The sequence below is a fragment of the Tachypleus tridentatus genome, chromosome 1 (genome assembly GCF_004210375.1).
Source record: "Tachypleus tridentatus isolate NWPU-2018 chromosome 1, ASM421037v1, whole genome shotgun sequence".
Classification (NCBI taxonomy): Eukaryota; Metazoa; Arthropoda; class Merostomata; order Xiphosura; family Limulidae; genus Tachypleus; species Tachypleus tridentatus.
Window position 1 is genome coordinate 37960598 of NC_134825.1, and position 23972 is coordinate 37984569.

The 23972-nt window shown below is 34.4% G+C and overlaps 1 protein-coding gene across 3 annotated transcripts in view; it reads left to right on the forward strand.

Annotated features, from left to right (window-relative positions):
* The window catches only part of LOC143246344 (uncharacterized), a 169977-nt gene that overhangs the window by 70345 nt on the left and 75660 nt on the right, over positions 1-23972 (forward strand). Inside the window, exon 1 of one of the 3 annotated variants that reach the window (XM_076492920.1) lies at positions 8695-9402. The exons of the other annotated variants lie outside the window; for them this stretch is intronic. The gene's annotated coding sequence lies outside the window, so the exon portion shown is untranslated. Of the gene's footprint in view, positions 1-8694; positions 9403-23972 lie in introns of those variants that run through there. 3 annotated transcript variants of the gene reach the window in all.

A 23972-nucleotide genomic window follows, 5' to 3' on the forward strand; every position in this document is an offset into this window, starting at 1 on the left:
GAGTGTCAATAAACGCGTAGTGGAAAATTTGGGGCGTAACGAAACTCTGAAATTATGAGGTGGTCCGAATTATTTCTTTACATTTCATTTCTTTTTTTTTTCTTGAAATTTATAGAAAATAAAGATTATTTTGCTTTACTTATAAAATTCAGCTTCAAGCATTGCAGTGAAAAGTTCTCTCATAACGTGACACACAATTTGTGGTGGTCTCTCATTCCACAATGTAATTTGTTATTCAAGAGGTACCTCTTATTTAGTTATAATCTTTACTAACCGAATACTCGTGGCGCCAGTGCATATATGCACACTAAGAAAAATAAAGTTCTCTGCGACGGAAAACGGACGTGAAACGTGAACATCGTGTAGTTAAAGATTTTTTTCAATATCATACATATGAACAATATTTTCATTATAGTATGACGTGTGACGTAATTATGTCGTCGTATCTGCACTCCCAGAATGGAAAACAATAAAATTCTCCTTGAAGGAAAACGTAGGTGAAACGGGAAAATCGTGACTCCTATTGCAAATTTACATGCACACAGGATAAAAATTTCGCGCAGTTGTGGGTTGCACATTGCTTGATAAAATAGTTTTTCCAGTCTCATGTAAGCAAGAGTTCCATTATAGTATGATAATTCCACCATGTAAGTTATTATTTAAAAGGTATCTCTTATTTAGTTAGTATCTCTATACCTATTTAGTTGGTATCTCTCTGATCCCACCGTGTAAGCTGTTATTTAAAACGTACCTGTTATTTAGTTAATATCTCTGTTATCCCATAATGTAATTTGTTATTTAAAATATACTTCCTAGTTAGGTAGTATCTCTATAATCCCACCACCTAAGTTGTTATTTGAAACACGTGTGTGTATGTTTTTCTTATAGCAAAGCTACATCAGGCTATCTGCTGAATCCATAGTTGAAACAAACTCCTTATCTAGTTATTAATTTTAACCACTTCGCCTAATTAAACAATGCAAACCTTTCATTGAAATTATTACATTATTTCCGTACATAGAAAAAGTCAGATAACGGTTTGTGTTAGTTAAGAAGACTGTTACTCATTACAATTTGAAATAGCCTGAAACTGAGTTAAATTGTAATTTTAATTCAGAAGTTGATTAAGTGTCGATATATTCGAATTTATGATATTTGCCAACAAGATTGATACGCGCAGTTTTTAATACAATTATATGTCTCAATATACAAGCAGTAGTACAATATATAATAGTGGTTATTATAAATATGATTTATATACAACGTTTTTGAAACTTACAAACAATAGTAAGTCTTCTATCTGGTCTGGAACTGAATATTTTATTGACGGTTCATAATGAGCGAGTTAATTCTGAAGTGATATAGGCACACTTCATTTAAATGGAAGCTAACAAGCTTTTCGCTGATCACACATGAGTTTTTCATCGCTGAAGTTATCTAGTGTCTTCGTAAAAATACTAACGTCCGATGTTAATCAGATGAAGAAAAACTGTTTGTAATTTTCGAAATCTATAAACATTTCTAGTCATGTATCTGTAGTTTTCTGATTAGTATGCGTTAATTACAGTTTTAGCTTTCGATATTTTTTAGTATACTAACTGTAGTAAACCAACATTTTTTAGTCTCTCGGCGTGTCGTATTGGTTTATAAGCGTTAGGTGAGCGAAATTCTAGAAATTTCAGTTGGCCCAACAATACTGGCAATCACTAGTATTTACATACTCACATAGTACATTGTTGATTCCTACACTCGAGAATCTTCTACAACTTTAGTGAATAGGCGAGAATTTCGCAATAAAGACTTAACAATATAAGTGAGATGCATTTCTAAATATATGTATTAACTGAAATAAGCATCGATATTAAAATAAATATATAATATTAAATCCGTCATAAGACCGACCAAGCTTCTTCATCTGGAGCACGTATAAGTCTTTAACACAACATCCATATCAACAAGATAAAGTTATTATATTAAAGATAAGGAACTATTTTTTTAAAACATTGCGATGTAGTGTGAAGGTTGATTTGAGGATGGATACATATTTCTTTGTAAGTTTAATATAGTTACTTTTTTTAGAATGAAGAAGTACGAAGATGTGTAATTTCAAATTTCGTAAGTTAGTGTGCTTAAATTAAGATTAATACATTAACTCTTTTGTTATAAACATTAAACGAAATGTACAGCCCCCATCTACAGCAGGGCCTTCTTACAATAAGACATAACAGATTTCATTATTATCACTAAATCTATAACAAAATGGAAAACTTAAATAGCGTGTACGTGTACCTGACGCAGTAGTAATAAATGCTTAAAGTATTTCTCTATCTTTTGACTAATATGAGGCGCCAGAAAGGCCATAAGTATAATGACCATAGAATCAAGCTGTATGTGTTACACATTTATGGGTTTAGACACCTCGTAAATTCACACCACCTGCTAAGATCTGTGGCGTGGCGTGGGGGTGTTACACCTAAAATTCAAATATATATACATCCATCACACTTGTAGCTCAAAAGAGGTCTCTGGGGGAAGATATAAGTTCCTGTAAATTTATGATGATATGATAATGGGTGTGATTAACACTAAACATAGTAATATAGAATATTCGTTTTATATATAGCCGTAAATTTATAGAAAAGTTGTCCAAGGTCCTTGAGAATCTTTTAGTACCGTCTTAATTTCTTTACTCTCAGGCAAGTAGTTTTCTAAATCTACTGTCAAACAATCAGTCAGAGTATTAAGCCTTTTGCTAAATACAATCTCGCACTACTATTTCTAGTTAAATACAATATTAGACTACAAACTTTGTAGCTAAATAAACTGTCAGATGACCAAGTTTGGCTCTAAGCACACGGTCAGACTATTAAGTCAGTTACTAAATATAGAGTTAGATTACTACATTTGTCTTTAACCACACTGTTAGACTACTAAGTTTGTCGGTAAACACACTGCCAAACTTCTAATTTTGTCGCTGAACACACTGTCAAAGAACCAAGTATGTAGCTAAACATACTATGAGATATAACCTTACACTTACACATTTAATGGGACTGCTAAATCTACAGTTATAATAAACTGTATACCTGCAAGGTCTCTAAAGATGTCAGAAAGGTCTTTGCAGGCGTTCATAGTGAAATAGAAAGATTGCATGATTTCCTCGAAGTGATCAATTTCAGTGTTGCTCATGGTATTGTATCTCACACAACCTTTTTCATGAAGAAAACTAGAGATTACTTGCTCAGTCATACATATTGGACAAAATGCATTAACTCAGAATAAAAACTCGTGTGTAAAGATATTAACCCTATACCTTTCTCATATTCTCAATAGAAACTCAATTTTCATAGTTTCGTAAAGAGGTTCATACTCCTTACAATTCTGTAAGGAGGCCGTTTTTGTATTTCTTAATTGGCTATACTGCTTAGGAAAGAAGAATTTTACTTCCAAAGTGGAAGTCGGGAATGCCCTTATTAATTGCAAACATCTAGTTTGCTCTGGAATTCTCTTTAGATTTTGACATTTAAGGCAACTATATTTTTAGATCGTTCTTATCTATTTTTCTAACTTTCTTAGTGTAATTAGTTTCGTCCACTTGTGTTTTGTTTAGTCGCACGTGAAATGTAGTTAGACTTTTATATTTGTTTTACTGCATCTTTATTGTAGTAATAATTTTGTCACAGTTCCCTTTCACTTACGGGGCTGTGATTTCCTGTGAGACAATAATTTACACGAACAAAACTTTACAATAAACTCAGGTTTAATGATCTGGTAAATAAAACAAGTTTAAAAACTAAAATTCAGTGAAAAAAAATGAAGACTTACGCTGAAGGTCATTTGTTTAGGTTGCAGCATGAAATCATTAAAATTACATTGACCGAAGACATGAAGTAGAAAGCGTGATTGAACTTTAAATGCAAACAAAAATAACTAAAAAAATTATAAATTTATTTCTGTAATTAGACAGAGATATTTGTCTATGTTCTACAGAATGAACCTTTAACTTTACTTCTCCAAATAACTTTGTTCATAATTAAAGACTACAGCGTCTGTTTGTTTGTTTGTTTGTTTTGCATTTCGCGCAAAGCTACTCGAGGGCTATCTGCGTTAGCCGTCCCTGATTTAGCAGTGTAAGACTAGAGGGAAGGCAGCTAGTCACCACCACCCGCCGCCAACTCTTGGGCTACCCTTTTATCAACGAATAGTGGGATTGACCGTCACATTATAACGCCCCCACGGCTGAAAGGGCGAGCATGTTTGGCGCGAAGGTGATGCGAACCCGCGACCCGCAGATTACGAGTCGCACGCCTTAACACGCTTAGCCATGCAGAGCCGACTACAATGTCTCTGCACCCTTTTTACAAACATCTTTGATACATTCAACTTCTAATTTAATTTAAAATGAGTAAATTATAAATTAATTCAGACTAAATATATGATATTTTAGTTTTTATTGCAATAATTAAATTGTACTTTAACAAAACTAGGACTAATCTACTGGTACATTTATACAGATATGTTGACTGTTTTTTTAAGTTCAAAGTAAACGTTAAAATTAGCAAACTGTTACATCTGTCTCAAAGTTCGATCCGATGTCAAGAGCTGAGAGCTAATATATACATATCCATGGCACCGAGCAACAAGGTCAAAGGTTATCTTTTGCCGCCAAAACTGATTTCCGAAAAAAGAAAATAGGCGTTTCGCGGTTATCTCAGCGAACGAAAAATAGGATAAATAAATCATTATTTTATCTCCATTGCGTACGTCAGTAAAGAGACCCAAAGAGATTACATAATTCATTGCGGCTACATGAAACGAAATCATAGTTCGTCATACATGAACAGAAACTAAACACCTGATATCTTTTATTCAAACTAAACCCAAATAAAGCTTGCGTGTTTATGTTTCGAACGGTGAAAATGTTTGTTTGTTTTGGAATTTCGCACAAAGCTACTCGAGGGCTATCTGTGCTAGCCGTCCCTAATTTAGCAGTGTAAGACTAGAGGGAAGGCAGCTAGTCATCACCACCCACCGCCAACTCTTGGGCTACTCTTTTACCAACGAATAGTGGGATTGACCGCACATTATAACGCCCCCACGGCTGGGAGGGCGAGCATGTTTGGCGCGACTCGGGCGCGAACCCGCGACCCTCAGATTACGAAGCGCACGCCTTAACGCGCTAGACCATGCCAGGCCCCCGGTGAAAATGAAATTGAAAAATGAAGCATAATCCGGATAACGCTTGATTTATCATTATCATCTTTAATGTAGAGGGAAGTTTTCTTTAAAGTTTGTTTTGCTACTTTCTTCAAGCTCTTCGGTTTTATAAATATTCTTATTATCTAAATGCGTCTTTTCCTTCAATCCAGTGTTCTCTGTCGTGCCCCACATACAGTTATTATTATTTTATATTATTTTTATTTATTTTAGAACAACAACAACAACAAAAATACTGTGACGTAAACTCACTTATAGAGAACATTTATCTTATTCAGTTTTGCTGAAGAGTGTCAGAGAACTTTTGATTTCAGCACTACTCGAATCTAACCAAACTTCCTCCACAGGCGTTTCTCAAGCAGTGTGTCTATTCAACCCTCCTTCTACACCTCAAGGACGACTGCTCGCTCGAGCTACGTTAGGTTTCAGATTTGGGATTAGCCTATGGTTTCAGTAGTGAGACCTCTTCGCACATGGTTAGGCTCACACGTGCCTACAAAATTACTTTGTCATCTAGTTATGCATATCAGTTTTTGATGTACCCCCCTCATATAACTCACATTAACTGAGTTTGCTTTTTGTTGTTTTTTTCTGCTTACAAACGTATTCTAGTCGAATTCACACTTGACTAGTTTAACACTTTTAGACCAAATTTTGATACACAATTATTCCAAAACTATTTCCTGATGTGAGAAATTCCAAACACTGAAGAACGTAAGCCGTGCAAATAAAGTATATTTGTTACCTTCTATATGTAATCTAACACATTAAGTGTGAAAAAAAAGTGTGCCAAAAACTATTGAGTGTGCAACTCAAAGGAATTAAATCAAAGTTTGCGACCAAAGTGATAGCTACACTTACAGCATTTATAAGAATGTGATGTTCCTGCAGCTACCATTTTGGTCATCAATGTTGATTTAATTTATTTCTTTAAGTCGCGTGTTCAATCTCTCTTTTTGGCTGAACCCGTTTTTGTTTTTTACACGTAATGTATTTTTTGTTAGATTTCATGACTTTATGTTGATACACACCAACAGACTACAGCAAGTAAGAAACCGACTCTCGACACTAACCACCACCAGCTTAAGGATAGCAACCCTATTATTCGGAACAGACCTATACTTTACACATCCAATCAGATTCTTTAAAATATATGATGATAGTTTTTCCACTCTAAAACAGTGTTAATAACTTCTTTTATAGTAACGTCATGGAATTTAGATTAACAGGTTATTGTCATCAACCGCATGCACTCTTATAGCTGTATCAAGCATCATTATTTATGCTAATTGTTTAAGTTAATATCACGTGACGCTAAACGCTCTTAATTAGGATAATTTCATAAAATACAGTAAATTTCTACTGAAAGGTTAGTAATTAATAACAACAGTTAACCTTTATAATTCTTTTGAAAATTGGAGCCAGAAACTGATAATCCAGTTTGCTTGGCCTAACTGAAATTTATGTACCTGCACGTACTTTCACCAGATAGTTTTGCTGCTCTAAATCGTTCGCTTTTAATCCAAACGACAAAAAACTAAAAATGGGTCCACTTTTACACTTATGTGAGGCTGTACTTAAACAAGTTCATAAAGATAGCTCACGTGACTTTTTTTTCGTAGGCGTGCATAATATTTTAGTCAAATTTGAGCTTTTTATGTTGAATAACTAACTTTGCAGATGTATATTACTAAATTTGAAAAAAAAATACATGAAGGTTAAATATGTTTTTCTATGAAATAACGTTTCTGTACTTTTTCGGCGCGAAGACAAAAAAATATAGGAGTACAAACCAGTCAAAATTGGAGGTTATATATCTTGTTAATTTCTTAATACGTAATGGATCACCTTGTAGTTTGGTACATGAAGTAAGGTTCTAGCGCAGGATATGTACTGAAAATATGTGTTGATTTGGATTACCACAGTTCGAGTTACAGAAAGTGTAAAATTGCTAAACTGTCTCTCCTGTTAATAACTACCACACCATATGCTCTGAAGACTGTTTTGGCCACACGACACATTACTGTGTGTCTTGATAGAACAAATATTTAATTCTTTGAAACGTAATGGAACTAAATCTTGTTCACGAAGTCTAGAAATAAAGGCCTGGCATGACCTGGTGATTCAGACGTTTGACTCGCAATCTGAGGCTCGCGGTATCGAATTCCTGCCCCACCAAACATGCTCGTCCTTTCAGCCGTGAGGACGTTAAAATATTTCAGTCTTTTCAGTTAATCCCACTATTCGTTGATAAAGAGTTGCATAAGAATTGGCGACGGGTGATGTTTACTGCTTTTCCTATTGTCCTGACGTCACTAAATTGTCTTACTCGATCAACTACTTTTCACTCATTAACTAACCACTCAGTCATCAACTGTTTCATCATTAACACACTAAGTATTTCGCTGAATTTCTAATCATTGAACTAACTAGTTACTCGTATCTATAAATTCTGAATCCAAGTCTAAATATTAGCTTAAGTAACTAAATTATTGACGTCATTGTGAAATTTGTAGGTATTTTAATATTAACTTACTTAATCTCAACATCACGCGCCTTCTGACTAACAACTAAATCAAAACAATTAAAATACAGATTATAAAACTAGTTATAAGAACGAAAGTTTTACAGATACGTTGATAAATACCCTAAAGAGTTAACTTTATTCGGATCATCTCAATGATAGGTTTCCATATACCTCGCGTAAAATGATCATATAACGTAAACTTTTTTTGTTAGAATAAAGAGTGACATATTTATGGAAATGTTTGTAGAAATTCTGTTTGGTATGAACAAAACTTAGTTTCTGTAGACTATTCTACTGTTATTTAATAGCTTCAAGTTTACTTTTTCTAACTATCTGCAAAATACATCCCTAAAAGTGTTATATTTGTTTCCACGTTTCATCATTTTTATTCACCATTTTTGGGGAAATATTTTTATTCAAAGCTTTGAATCTATGGATCCTAAAGCTTTACTGATCTTCCACACACCAGACAAATGGATTACAAACAAATCTACAGGATTAACCTGCAAACAGTTTTCACCATATCAGTTTTAACAGCTCAAACTACTGCAGTACAAGTTGGAGAAATGTCTCTCTTAAATACGGTTTTGCGCCTCGTATAATTATAATAAATGTGCAATGTGCTGAGAAGATTTTGTTTTAGTCCTAAGATGTGTAGAAGGAAAATTTTTTAATCTTATCTTATGTGAAAAAAAAAATAATATTTTTTTGCAAAAAGCTATTAACACATGATTTTACAGTGTGGAATATTATTAGCCATAATTTCTAGGTACATCTATGTACTTATTCGTCTGTGATAATGTATCCACTGTTAACATCTCACCTGCGATGAGGTGAAATAGACGCACACTAAAAGGACGCCACGTGTCATGAATTACATTCTTCGATCTGCCAAAAGCTGTTTTTATTCTGCAGAGTTCGCACTAGCGCGAATGTCTGGAAAAATCAATTGCTGTAGACGTCGCCATTTGTTAGATAAAGATTTATGTAACCAAGTTGCAATAAGAGGCTTCTACGACAGAAAGAAGTACTATCAGTTCTGTGTAGTTTGTTTATACTAACAAAACATATATACCGTGGTAATGACAGCATAAGTGATGCTGCGTTTATCAGAAATAAGGATTCGAATGTTTGTTTCCGTCCCACGCTGGCGGCTTTCCCCTCCGTACGTTGGAATGGACTAAACTTACGCAGCAACAATTCTTGATTTTGTGTGCCGTGACATCCTGACCGGTGTTGGACAGAGGCAGTCATACGTCTCCGCCAGTTACACTCCAAACGTTGCTTCAGTTCTTTTCCAAAACAGCATTTCTTTCTCCAGTACAGATAGATCTACAGTATAGACTCCAGTACAGATAGATCTAAGGTGCTTTTTGTTCACATTCGTTGCATCGTTGGTGAGGGAAAGAAATGACTTCAGCCGTGTTGATGTTAGGTTCTTAAGAAGTAAAGAAAACAAGTGATAGCAATGACTATTAACTGGGCTAGTTTGATCTCACGCGCATTCGGAGCGCGTGATTGCCTTTATATCGATAGTACCAAGCATTTCAGTAACTAAGTTCAACGAGAGAGAATGAAAATTTACTGCAAGCTCAATAGAAGTTTATTTTTATTTGATATTTTACAAAACATATATTTGTAAACACTTTCTCACTCAGGTAAGTGGTTTTGTCTTCTTAAAATACCATAGTTAGATATTCAAACAGCCTTTTAAGTTTTACTTGTTCGACATAACTACGTTGTATTTATAGCAACTCAAGCTGCAAATCAAAGTATGATACTGTTGATTGTGTTAGAGCTACTCTTGTTTCTTAATAAAACTGAATTTAGCTTAGTTATATCTAACTGTGCACAAACCACTACGTAGTAGCAGGTTTTACATGTTAGTGTTATCTCTGTTTTAAAAGGATTGTTTCGAAGGTCTGACTTAGCATCTTGATAAACATTCACACCGTGATTTTAAAACACTACAAATAGTGACAGTTACTGGTCTAATTACATACACTTTACTGCTGTTTACATTGAAAATGTATTTTATGTTCATTTTTACCTTAAATATTTGCTTCATTTATCTGCTGGGACTAAAATATCAAGTGTTTCAACAAATGTTAAAATAAGATTTCAACTTAGAACCACTTGCAGTTCTTCAAGAGTGTTTTGATACAGGAGCATAAAATGAGAAAACTCGTTAGTAAAATTAGGGGAAAACAAAATGTGAAAGTGAAAACAGAAATCAGTAAGTAGGCTTACAGGTAGTAAATGGACAAGGTATGGTTGTTTTACTGCTATCGAAATTATAAAATAAGAGTAGCTGAAATGAATCAAAATATCTTATATGTTTCAGTGGAAAACCAAACTGAAAATGTATATTCTTATCTTTGTGGTAAAGTAATGTATTTGTCATAAGTGATAAAATCGTCTACCAATTTACAGTTACTATCATTCATAAAATATAATCTGAACTAATAAAAATATTGTCTCAACTATAGTAAATATAAGAACTATAATATAGATTAATAGTACTGTGTATAGTAAAAAATATCTCAACTATAGTAAATGTAAGAACTATAATATAGATTAACAGTACTGTGTACAGTAGAAAAATGTACTGTGCGTAGTAGGAAATGCAGGAAAATATGTATAATGTTCTTGATTTCATTATGGTTTATTATTTGATGAATATTTCAAGCAATTGAAGAATAATCAATTTGCTTTTGTTATTGAACAAACTGGGTGCCTGTCCTATTATATTTTTTCCGTTGCAAGTTCTGAGTAGAACTTGGTCTCATTTTCTAGCTAGGTATTTTATTTCATCACAATATATTGAGTTGTGGGGTTAAACTTGCACAGATATTGTATATTTTATGTTTATTAATTTATTTTATTTAAGTTGATAACAAAATGACACGAATAACAACTTCACTGATTTGTGTTAACGATTTAATACGTTACATTATTTACTTAAGAATACGTTGTATGAAATACGGACCCGTGAAAGTAATATGGTCTGATTTTAATAATGTCACTCATCATTTTTTGTCTTCGAATTTTTGTTATTTTGTATCCATATAAAAATGTCATTGTTCTGTTGACAGCCTTAGGGGGCGCACGTGATGACAACTCAATACAAAGCAACAATAGGCTAGATATCAAGCATACAATCAGAGGAGTGGCTTATAACTGTAATCCTTACTGTTTCCTCATTTTCCAAGAAGTTTTCAACTTCTGATTTGTTTATAAAAATCGTAGGATTAACGATATCATTTTGTAAAATATTTGATGTCAAGTGCACTTAAATAACAGTCTTCTGTTACGATGCGTTTGTTATGTCAGTACGTGATTGGTTTCTACCCCACTTAACTGATGTGGTTATTAGTTTTGCCTCTGCTATTTATTACCTTCTACTTTATTTTCAGTCTGAATTCATTTATATTCTATTAAAAATTAGAATGTTTGCCTCTATACGTACTAGACTATGTATGTGTGTGTTTGTGTTATTACTTCCCTTTGTGCCATAAAGCTGCATCCGGTTAAAACCTCAATACAACATGTTAGCTATTAAGAGTACGAACAGTATGATAGTATGAATGTATTTGTACTTCAAATTATACTTTTATAAACGATTAGAGTAAATAATTTAATCAACTTTGTTTCACGTATTAAAAAAATAGAGCTAGACACACTATGGGTTTTGTGTAATATGAACACTTCATCAGTGTCATTTAGGACAAAGGAAGTGCATCCAAGAAACGTAAATAAGTGTCCGTGTGTTTTCTTATAGTAAAGCCACACCATGCTATCTGCTGAGTCCATCGAGGGGAATCGAAACCCGGATTGTAGCGTTGTAAATTCATAGACGGGGTACCGTTAAAAAAATACTATTTGATAGAACCTTTTCATCTTGCTGGTGGGATGGAATACATCCAGGTTTGTAGTGTAAACATTAAAACACGTATTTGAAATAGTGGATATGTATACGAACTGTTGAATGTATTATGTTATATATATATTTCATGAAAAGTCAGTCTAACAAAAAAGAAACTTGTTTTTAATCGTAAAACTCACAGGAAACTGGTATACTGTGTTAAGGAATACACGTAATTATCAACCCTATCGAAGACAGCAAGTAACAGTTTTTATCTTATTAACTATTTGAAAATGTGAAAATGTATTTTAGTCCCCACTCCTCCCAGAAAGAGTCCCATGGGAAGCTAATTTGGACAGAATCATATAAATGTCCTGCCGTGAAGATAGTTGTTAATGCCATGAACGTCACGTGATCTAATAAAGTAAAGAAAGGTCAACATGACAGACAATCTGACATTCGAATAATGTTTGTTTCAGAACAGTGATAAATTAAAGTATAAAGAACACATGTTCAAAATGTACAGTTTAAAGAACATTTTACTGAGGTTCATACTGTTTTTTTGTCTTGGAATTTCGCGCAAAGCTACGCGAGGGCTATCTGCACTAGCCATTTCTAAGTTAGCAGTGTAAGACTAGAGGGAAAACAGCTAGTCATCACTACCCACCATCAACTCTTGGGCTACTCTTCTAACGAATAGTGGGATTGATCGTTACCTTATAACGTCCCCACGGCTGAAAGGGCGAGCATGTTTGGTGCGACGGGGATTCGAACCCGCGACCCTCAGATTACGAGTCGAACGCCTTAACCCTGGCCATACCGGGCCTTCATACTGAACTAAATGAACATGTGGTCATTTGGAGAAACAGTAACTTCATACTGTTCACAGGTGAAGATGTATATCGGAGTAAGATTATTCGGGTATCTTCAAGGAGAGAGCACTTAAAATGTGTCCATGGTTTCAAGGTTATTCTAAGATTATTTACTAACATCCTAAATTTACTAGCACAAGTAGCTGATAGAATTAATACAGTATGATAGTGATAATCTACCCTGGAAAATGATGTAGCAAGTCAAACAACTGAAACACTGAAATAGACGCAAGCTAGGTAACTTGAGTCCAGATAAAATGAGCCCATTAAATTTCAGTCTAACTAGGATAAAACCATTTGAATCCGCAGTATCTGAGAAATACAAAACAACATTTCACCGGCTTTACGTTCTTCTACAAATTGAATGATAAGTTAAATTATCTAACCATATTTATGGACGAGAGCCAGAAGTTGTAGTATGAAAATATGATTAGTTCATTCATGTCACTCTGAAAAGGAAAAGTACCAATAAAATCTGTTCTCCACTTTTGACACTGACTTCAAGTTTACTATTCATTGACGTGTTGAAAAGATGGGGTAATATAACACCATATGAAGTAGCATATTGTCTGCTTAAATAAAACCGATAGTTGAAAGCATATGAAATTTGGTCTTATGGGCAAATGAAACGTGAAAATGAAGATAGAATAATATAGAAACATGGTCGTCAATTCATAGAGAAAGAAGAGAATATATGTCTGGTGATAAGATGACCTTGAAAAAGTTCATAAGTAGATTCAGAAATTTAGTGTTTTCTAACTCAAGAAGTATTCATTTCCCAAACACAGAGTTACTCGTATTAAAAGATAATGAACATATAAAAAGTGAACGTCGCTTATTAGATATCTATATAAGAAAATAGACTAGAGGAGAATTACTAAAACAGGTATTTACAAATGAAGCAGGATAAGGCATTACTGTGATCCTTGACTCTGAGTGAAATCAAATTTTTTGAAGAGGTTATCAACATCAACAAAAAAAAACTACAGTCAAAGTTCTTGGTGGAAAACAATTTTCCAGGATGATGAAGTATCCGTGATTGGAAGAAACCCAAAGATGACAATCATTCATCATGAAAAACTAATATCATCTTAATCGTGAGATATTGAAAATAGGAAGAAGTTAAGAAGAGTACAAATGTAATCATTCTGATTTTTTTTCGAGCGACTTGACAGTTTAAGGCGGAGCATGCGTTTAGTAGATCCGTGTCATATTCCTATTTTGTAAATTATTTATTTCAAGAAACTTGAAAAGTAAACTAAGTTGTTGTACATTAAGTATTTGTTTTAGTCTTCAAAATATTTAAATCGATGACTGTGTGGCGTAACTATTCATTTAAGTTATTATAAGACTTTTACTATACAAGTCAATGACGAAAGAGTGTCGCTTTGTAAAATGTCTGATGCAGTGGTTTGAGTCCACAACTCAAATTTTCTTAGGAGTTTATTATTCCCCTTCCCCAGTAGCTCAGCAGTAAGTTTAAGAATTTATAACGTTAAAACTCAGAGTTAGATACCCACAGTTGGCGCACCAAATATAGCTTACTGTATAAACTTAGTTAAAAGCAAACCAAAACGTGTTTCCTAAGTTATAAAGTGACATTGTGTACTCATATGTCTTTTTAACGCTTTTGTATATTAATTACAAACACTGAAAATATCCGTGGTAAGAATTCTATTGTAGCATCTCAAAGTAGAATTTTCTTGTAGCTGGTACTGGTATAGGTTATCTTAGTGTATTTTTTAACAAAGTAACCTAAATGAGTGAGATTCGACAGATATTGTCTTCTTGCTTCTAAGAACTTATGACTGAAAGTAAAGAAAAGCGCATAAAATATATCAACCACACTATATCTACAATATCCAATGCCAACGAGACCTTTCGTACAATACCAGGTTTCATGGACCGGCTGAAATACAACAAGCATAAAATAGATTGGACGCTATTTATATTACAAAACTGTATACACCATCAGTGGCTGAATAAACTCCATGGATTAGTAACAGTATGTGACTCTAAGTCAAGTAGACGTAATGAATGAGAATTGTAGCCACGTGAATCTTTGATGACCGCAATAAAATGAAAGTTTCTCAAATCATTATGTTTTACTTAAGAAATATTGAACAAGAAACAATGAAGAAATGTTTCGTAAATCATTATGTTTTACTTAAGAAATATTGAACAAGAAACAATGAAGAAATGTTTCGTAAATCATTATGTTTTACTTAAGAAATATTGAACAAGAAACAATGAAGCAATGTTTCGTAAATCATTAAGCGCAAAAATCATCTGTCGCTCGTGAGAAATTTCAGTTGTTTCTTCGTTTCTAACATTACTGGTGTGTAATGTTTCAGTTTTACAATTAAAATCTTAGCCCAAACTAGAATTCTGAAACCTGAATTGAAACATATATACACACTGACGGATCACTTTAACTCGATAAGTTTAATAACACCTCCACCCATTATCAGCTCAGGCCAACTTTCGTAATGATAATGTCTTTGACTCGTCGTGGTATATATATAAAATGACAGCTCGACTGCAACCCATCTATCGAAACCTTTGGCTTTCTAATGGTTTCACACATATCATGAGAGGATTACAGTGACAAGGGCAGCCTTTAAGTTCATCCCAAAAACATTCAGTTGGATTAATATTTGTTTTGGTTAACGTGAATAAAAAATTTTGGCTGCACTGTCATGCTCTTCGAACCATTTTGGATAGAACAAAGCAACAAATTAGAGATTTATGTTGGATGTTTTTCTGGAGGAATCAAGGAATCCAAGCTCTATCACGAGAGAATGTCTTATGTCATATCAGTATGTCATCTCCAACAGATTGTGCTGTTGAACAGTATGACAAGTATCAAGTGCATTTATGTGGTTTCTCCACATAACATGCTTCAACTTATTCATTTTTCAGAATTTGCTCTTTATTCACTAATGAATTTGTATTTTTCAGTTTGTATCTGAGGTAAACCGTTTTTCGACTGTTTACAGGGTACTATTAATAGTATTCTTCATATGGATTGATTAGAGATAGTCAAAGTTTATCCATCATTGAATAGTTCAGCCAATTATATTATAGCTTATTGTCTATCAGACTTCACAAAGCTGCCAATAATCATTTTCTAGTATCGGACTTACTAATGTTTGATTGCCGCTGCTAATACACTCTGATGATATTAGTTTTGAAAAGCTTGTCTGATAAACGTATTTTCATTACGAATCTCCTAACAGATGAATATCTACTATCATACCCAAATACCAGTTATAGAAATCCTTGGCATTACCCATTGTTTAGATCAGTGGTTCCCAAAATGGGAGCCGTAGAAAAGTGTCAGAAGGTGGTAGAAAGTGCACAATACTTATTGTGTGCAAAGTCACTAAGTAACAGGTCCACATCTGAGGATGTTATGTTGAGAAGTTTTGAGAACTTTGTACTTAAAGGACTTTACGTATTCACTGGAAAAGACTCATTAGAACAGAAATAATGACATGTAACTGTTCATGTGAAATAAAGATATGAATATATAGTTAATCAAAACCGAACTTTATTCATTGAACACATATACATATCTATATTTAACTGAGTAATTCGTATAATAGGTGGTAATATTAATGTATTACCTATGGCCTTTGTAATATTTATTGTATTGTCTGAACATCTGGAAGTTTTTCAAATTTAATTAATTTTATTTGAATTAATAAACTAACTTATTTATCTATATTGGATTTCTCGTTCATCTTGTGCATTAAACACTACGGGTAAATTAAAAACCAGACTCTGGCCAATGTTTGTTTTAGGCTACCCATTCAGTCTTTTGACCTTAGACATTTGTCAACTTTCCACGAAAAATAACCTGAGGCGCAGCGAGTCTTTCAAGGTAGCTCGCCTTCTTCTCAATGTAGAATAACATTTCTTTTGCATATTCACAATATTCTGGGTTCGTGTATTTATTTAGTGTTTTTATGCAAAGATGTATAAAAACTAACTGCGCATATTCATCCATGATTTTGATAAATCAGAGAAAGTGCAGCTAGTTAAGAACACCCGCCGTCAACTGTTGGGTTACTCTTGTCTGACTGAATAGTGGGATTTGATTATCGTCATTATAATAGCTTATCCGCAACTCCAAGGTTCAAAGAACATATTTTGGCAACAGGTTTGTTTGTTTGGAATTTCGCGCAAAGCTACACGAGGGCTATCTGCGCTAGCCGTACCTAATTTACCAGTGTAGGATTAGAGGAAAGGCAGCTAGTTATCCCCACCCACCGCTAACTCTCAGAATTCTCTTTTACCAACGGATAGTGGGAATGGCCGACATATTATAATGCCCCCACGGCTGAAAGGGCGAGCATGTTTGGTGTGACGGTGATTCGAACTTGCAACCTTCGAATTACGAGTCGAGTGTCTTAATCACCTAGTCATGCCGGGCCAATAAATGTTATATAAATCTTTCTAAGTACATATATGGATAGAAGAGACACAACGAACTGTTTATACGCTGTTGTTATTCAGTGTTGTACAAAGTCTGACATTTGTAGTTGATCACTCTTCCTAACGTGTGCGTATGACACGTATAACAGACATACTACATGATTTCATGTTACCGAGAGCAGAGTAACCCTACAATAACAGAATGTAGACTTCTGTAAACTTTGGAATTATTCGACTTAAATGTTTATATAAAAAGAATGAAATGTTTATAAATATTTTCCACGTCATTTCGTTTAGTAAACCATGACATGGATGAGTTGATGGTATGTTGAAATGGAAAACAGTATAAAAACAAGCTAAGCAACAAACAAAATACAAATTATAAAAGAATGCCTCTGTAGTGTGGCTCAAGTAGCCCTAAAAATGTGCTGTAAAAATGCATCACAGTTCATGATTCTACGGTCGCTATAACAGTTTAATTGTAAAACAGCGATTCGTTTTCTTGCTGAGATAATAACACCCATCCACCCTGCACTACTTACATGAATTTTATGGCACATACCAGTAGCAGCACGTTGCCTTATAAAACAGTGTTATTTTCTTGGTTTAATTTAGTATGAATTCCTATTGTGCAATCAACAGCTTTTTCAGGCTTGAGTAATCCTCCACGAAATGCACTTTCCTCGTATTAGAATAGAGTCAGTAAAGTGAGGAAAGTTCCATAAACCTAAAACCACAGTTCTGCGTGTACACTAGTTTATTGTGCTCAGTCGCGAAACGTAAAAATACACTATGCTGCTCTATGCAGCCACATCTTTGGTTACGTTAAGAAACAGTGCAGCCTGGGTTACTTGTTTGTATAAAGAAAGAGGCTTAGTGCATCGTATCGTTCAGGATTAGTTGTTTTTATGAAGTCTGATCACGTGCCACCTTTCTCCATTTCGGGCCTATGACCGCATGAGATGATCAATATCCTGGCACATGAGGGCCATTTGCGTGTCCTATCTTGTGTGTTTAGGGTATATGACCGTCGGATTACCGGTCAACACTACGTCGAAAAGATTTTGATACGGATAAGTAGATTCCTGAAAGTACAACAGAACTTGAAATAAAAATATTATGCCTCAAACATGTGGTTTATTCAAAAACATAACAACGCAGGTAAAAATATGGATTCCTATATGATCTTAAACGAATAGCAACGTTTTGACGTGCACTGTGATTAGAAGTTGGAGTTTTCTTGGTGTTTGTACGTATAGTTGTGCAGAATATTGTATTAACGGAAGGTTTGTTTCTAAGATCAAGTAGACGAATTCGTTTTTTCGTAAACAGCAAAAGTATTTGAAATATAGATACTTCACACTTTTATCTATAGATCTGAATTATGGTATTTGTTGTTGTTCGTGTAAATTCTTCACTGTTTTCTACAAACCAAGCTTCTTTGTACAAAGGTGTATCTGGCCAACACTTGCTGACTAATGAGAGAAGTAGACAGGAGTCTGGAATAAGTCTGTGTTTTACTGGTTAGGAATGTGAATCGTTGAAAATGCTTTTAATCTGCAGTCGATTTGTTTAATAGGACCAGCGTCATCGCATAGATGAAATAGGTAACCGCCTAGGGCAGCAAAATATAGGGTCTGCAATATAAGTACCTTTGCCTATGAATTTATTTGCCAAGGTCACTGTACATTTATAATGTAATCTAGTGGTGTTATGTTTTACTTAGTTGAGTACTTCTGCTGCGGGTAGCCAATGAGTACTTGAGGGCGGAGCACTCTGTTTCTTTCCCTATGTAGTGTAAATTCCTCTTGTTTTGTTGTTTGTTTTTTTTTTGTGCTGAGAGCGCGCAGAAAGAAAATATTGAAAAAATATGTAACTAAACGACTTCTGTAAACTGGGCATTTGTGCAATATAGATAAAGTACAAACTCAACAAACTTTTTTCTCGAAGTGCTCAAAGTAAAAACACTTATTAAAACGTTCATTTTAAGTTTGAAAAAGTGCAAGACGAAAAAGTTTAAATGTTGATACATTATAAGCAGTGTACTGGAAAAGAAAAGAAAAAATGAATAGACAATTTGGAAAATACAAAATAGCGACTTTCTTAAATTTGTGCAAGACGCAAGAAAGTGAAAACTTGTATTAGCACGAGCCAATAATCTAACAGGAATTGCATCTACACTGACTTAGAAATTAACTAAACCATACTTTTTATAACAAAGACAATTATAGAGAAGAAAAGCAGACAATAAGTGAAAATGTATGTACAATTGCAAATTAAAAAGATCCAAAGTTCGAGTCACGATGTGTTGCTGATCACGCTCTGTACGTTTAGTTGTGGGAAATTATAACAGCGAAGGTTATATCCGTTATTATTAAAAATAGTAATGTAGGCGACAGGTGCCACTTACTGATTGTATTCTAAACTAGGGATGGCCATGTCTGAACATTGTGGTTTCTGATCTGGCCGGTTAGTCCATGTGTCGCATAATATGTCCATTTTATATACACATGGGTACCAAAAACATGTGTGTGTTGTATCTGGGTTGAGTGTGTGCCAGGTAATTTCTCACAGTCCATTCAAGGACAAGACAAATTCGACATCCTCAATAACACGAGAAAAAAACTTCACAACAAGAAAAGCAACGACTTTTCACTGAAGAAAAAAGTAACAGAAAACGTACTCGGTATTGAAAGTAATTTCTCTGTATATGTGTGTGTTTTCTGCAGGACTTTTGGTGCAACTGACTTTTCACTTTCTTCAAACAAAACAGAAAATTGAGAAAAATTCATCACCTTTAAATCGACGTGAAAAGTTAATAGATCATATGGGGGTATTTCAAGAATGGACAGATTTAGAAATTAAAATTGGAAAGTCTTCAATTGATTAAACACTCTGAACTTAAAGTATAGCTCTTCGTGGTAGTTACACCCAGAAATGAATATTTGTAGGAACTTGTTGAACAACCGACCATATTTGGTTCTGATCTCAAAGTATACTTTACAATAATTACTAGACAATATATCTATAAATACGATCTGGGTTGGTCATCCATAACTGATTTTATTGTTGTTCAGTGAGGTACAGAAACGTGTTGACTGATGCTAAAAAAAAAAAATCAATTGTTGTTCAGCTGTGCTCCACTGGACTTCAGATGTAATCTACGCAGAACAGATGCTAAGTATCATTAGGCTTGTTACAACCGTTGAAGCACTTGCAACTGAAGACGGTGAAATCAGCTTCAGTAAACATTACTTGAAAAAAATTGTGGTATTCCGGAAGACTTACTAAACCAAGGCAGTGACCGCATAATCAACATAACAGACAAGAACAATAATCTTTAAAAATGAATGAGAAACTTAACACTATTAGTTTGTTGTTTTTTCTGTAGCACGCACTTAGTTCAGACCCTCTAATCTTGTATTTAGCAATGCATCCAACTGTGAGATTCTTCGAGTTAATTCGAAGCATATACGTCTTAGTTTCTGCTTCAACTCACACTAAGCCGGATTTGACCTAGTGGTCAGCACTGGATTGTGGATTTGATGGTCCTTGACTTAAATCCCTTTTCCGCAGTAAAATCTCTCTATAGGACCCCCCACGTTAATTTTAAGATCAACGATCAAATCGAATTGTTCTATTAGAGTAGCCAAAGAGTTGGTAGTGGATGTGGTTGTTTGTTTGTTTTGTTATTATGCAAAAAGCTACACAGGGGTCTATATGTGCTCTGCCCACCACGGGTATCGAAATTCTATTTCTAGTAGTATAAGTTCACAGATATACTACTGTTCCACTGGGGGACTTGGATATTGTCGACTAGATGACTTCCTTCAAATCTGTCACTTCAAACTTAGAAACGAATAACGCAATTACTTGATGAAACTTTGTAGAATAGATGGCAACTGCCTGTTGTGGAGACCCAAGTGTAGAGGACGATATTTCGAAAGTCTTCCGCCTTTCTTCTTCAGGTCAGTGAAGACGTCCTCTACACTTGTGTCTCCATAACAGGCAGTTGCCGTCCATTCTACAAAGTGTCATCATGAATACTCTGCCGAAACAATCTGTCAAAGAACGCAATTACTTTTTATGTATCTTTGCGTGAACAACAACTCCTCACTACAAAGTGTTGCTAATGTTTCTCCTTTAACTGTTATGTGTGATAAGAAAATATAAATTGTGCTGTTCATCCATTCTTATACTAACTCGGAGAGGTCTACAATGTTTTGATTTCCATTGTATAAGGCAACACCCACACAGGAACCAATGGAACAAAGTCGCATCCAGAAGCAAAAGGTACAACTAATGGTATACTAAATCTGAAATCTGTGTTTAGTTTTATAGCATGACACTATTTGCTATGTAAGATTAACTGTTAGACATATTGGCATAATTATTTTGCAAGTGCAAATATATATATTTATATAATTCTTTAACATTTTTCAAATAACAGATCTGTTCACACAAAATACGGTACGGTTTTCTCATAAACGTTGTGGTTAACCTTTCCTTGATCCAAAATAACTTTTTAATTTTAATTCTTTGTGAAAATTTCTACACACCTATTCAGTTTGATGACAGGAGATTTCAGCAACTAGAAGAATAAAAACCATTGTTCATATAATGTTCATATAATTGTTCATATAACTTAGCTTAAGGGACTTACTGAAGCCCTGTATGGACCTTCAAACAAGCTTATCAAATGATGAAAACACCATTGGAAAGATGGAAAATGAGTGATACGTATTGTAAAAGTAATAAAATATTAATATTAAATTTTTGATTTTACAGTAACTTAAATTAGATCTCTTATCAGGTGTCGAGACAGCTGAAGACAGTGTTTTTGAACTGCGTTACACTTACAATAAATGGCTAAAGTGATTCTGGCAAGTGTACGGCAAAACATTCGCACGAACAGAAAAGCATCGTCGTTTCCCAACAAATGTGTCGTACTGAGAACACTGTGAACATTAAATATCACTGTGTCTTTTCTCAACAATTGTGTTGCATGGATAACATTGTTAACTGTACGTACTACTGTGTTGTTTCCCAAAAATTGTGTCGTACTGAGAACGCTGTTAACTATACATATCACTGTTGCTAGTGAAGAAAGAATTTTTCCAAAATCATGTTGATTAAAACCTTTCTTAGATAAACCATGACAAACTAGACTTGTTGAACCGAAACCAGATTCGATCGAGAATGAAATTCCACAAAAAATTAGACTTGAAGTTAATATGTTCGATTTCGTTTCAATGAAAGCAAGAAAAGTGAACTTTCTAACTTTCTGTAACTAAAATTGTGATCTGACACATTAGTCACGTGGTCACTGTTGTTAGAAGAAATTCTCGAGAATTTTGATTTGCCTTGTAAATCTAAATGTATTTTTTCTTTTTTTCGTACACTTAAGAGTAATATTAGAAAGGACGTATTTAGAACTTTTCAATAAAAACAATAAGAACGCCAGATGTCACTATTTGTACTTGTGATTGTCAACCATATGCAAAAACTTTTGAACTTTGATTTGATATATTCATACATAATTAGCATCATGGTCTCCATGCTTTGACTTATATTAAATCACCAGTTCTGAAGATGAAGGGAGAGAACAGCAACTAAAAAGAAGAAAAAAACAGCAACAAACAGTGCCAGCATATAGGTTGTACCACATAGCACGTCTTCGGATTTACAATGCTAAAATCAGCGGTTCGATTCTCCTGGGTGGACATAGTAGATAGCCCGATGTGGCCTTGCTATAAGAAAAAAAAATACACACGCAGCATTTCAACGGTGTTTTTATAAATGTGTTATATAGGCGTGCAACGCAGTTCTTTTGGTCACCAGCTATTTGGAGTGAGACCTATCATCTTGAGGTAAAAGTTCCTTTTGTGGCTTAAGGAGTCGAATTTGATTACAATGTGAATCGAATACTAAATCTTACAAGCATACGAATGAATAGACAGATAGAGGTTGAAGTATTTTCGTTCATCTTGACTATTACAGAGTGGTACAAAGTGAGAAGTAAAAGTTGTCATACTTAATAACGGAAAATTAATTCCATAAATTATTTTATTGAAATTAAATAATTACCATTGAGGTAGATTAAATAATAATTTTGTAACCTTCCTGTTACTTCCAACATCCCTTCCAGCACTGAATTATTAATTACAGAATACGAATCAGGTTATGCAGAGGTCTTCTAACTGTAGAACATTGCTAGGTTTTAGTTCGTGAACAGAAAGAAACTGCATGGTTCTTGGCGAAGTAGGACGAGTTACATTTATTAATGCTGGGGTGGTTACAGCGTTTTCTAACAAGATTATGGTGAATTTGAGAGTTAGAAAAAACAAGTGTTGATGTTCCTTGAATAAACAAATAAATCCACATTTACTACGAGATTTTTTAATATTTCTCTTATTGCTATAAAGTCTGTAGGAAAAAGAAGTGTGTTAATCAAATGTAAGAACGTTTGGCGTAGAGATTGGATTCACATAAACTTCTCAACAGTTAAAAAACAAACTTTATGACATTTCCCTATTTACTTTACAAGCGGTGTTTTGAATACTATTTGTCCAGTGCATAAGGACTTGGATTTTTTATGAAATCAAATACGTCAACCATATTGCCCCTCCCTGCCCTCTCCAATGATACAATAGCATATCTACAGACTTTCAACGTTAATAATCGGATTTCGATCCCGTAGTGGCCAGAGCACATATACCCTGTTGTGTAGCTTTGTGCTTAACTTCAAACACATCAAGATCCCTTTGATGAAAGCTTTGGAGAAAAATAGAAGCCAAGCGTGGTCAGGTGGTTAAGGCACCCGACTCGTAATCTAAGGGTCGCGGGTTCGAAACCCCGTCACACCAAACATGCTAGCCTTTTCAGCCGTGGGGGCGTTATAATGTGACGGCCAATCCCATTATTCGTTGGTAAAAGAGTAGCCCAAGAGTTGGCGGCGGTAGGTGGTGATGACTAGTTGCCTTCCCTCTATTCTTACGCTGCTCAATTAGGGACGGCTATCGCAGATAGCTCTTGTGTAGCTTTGCGCGAA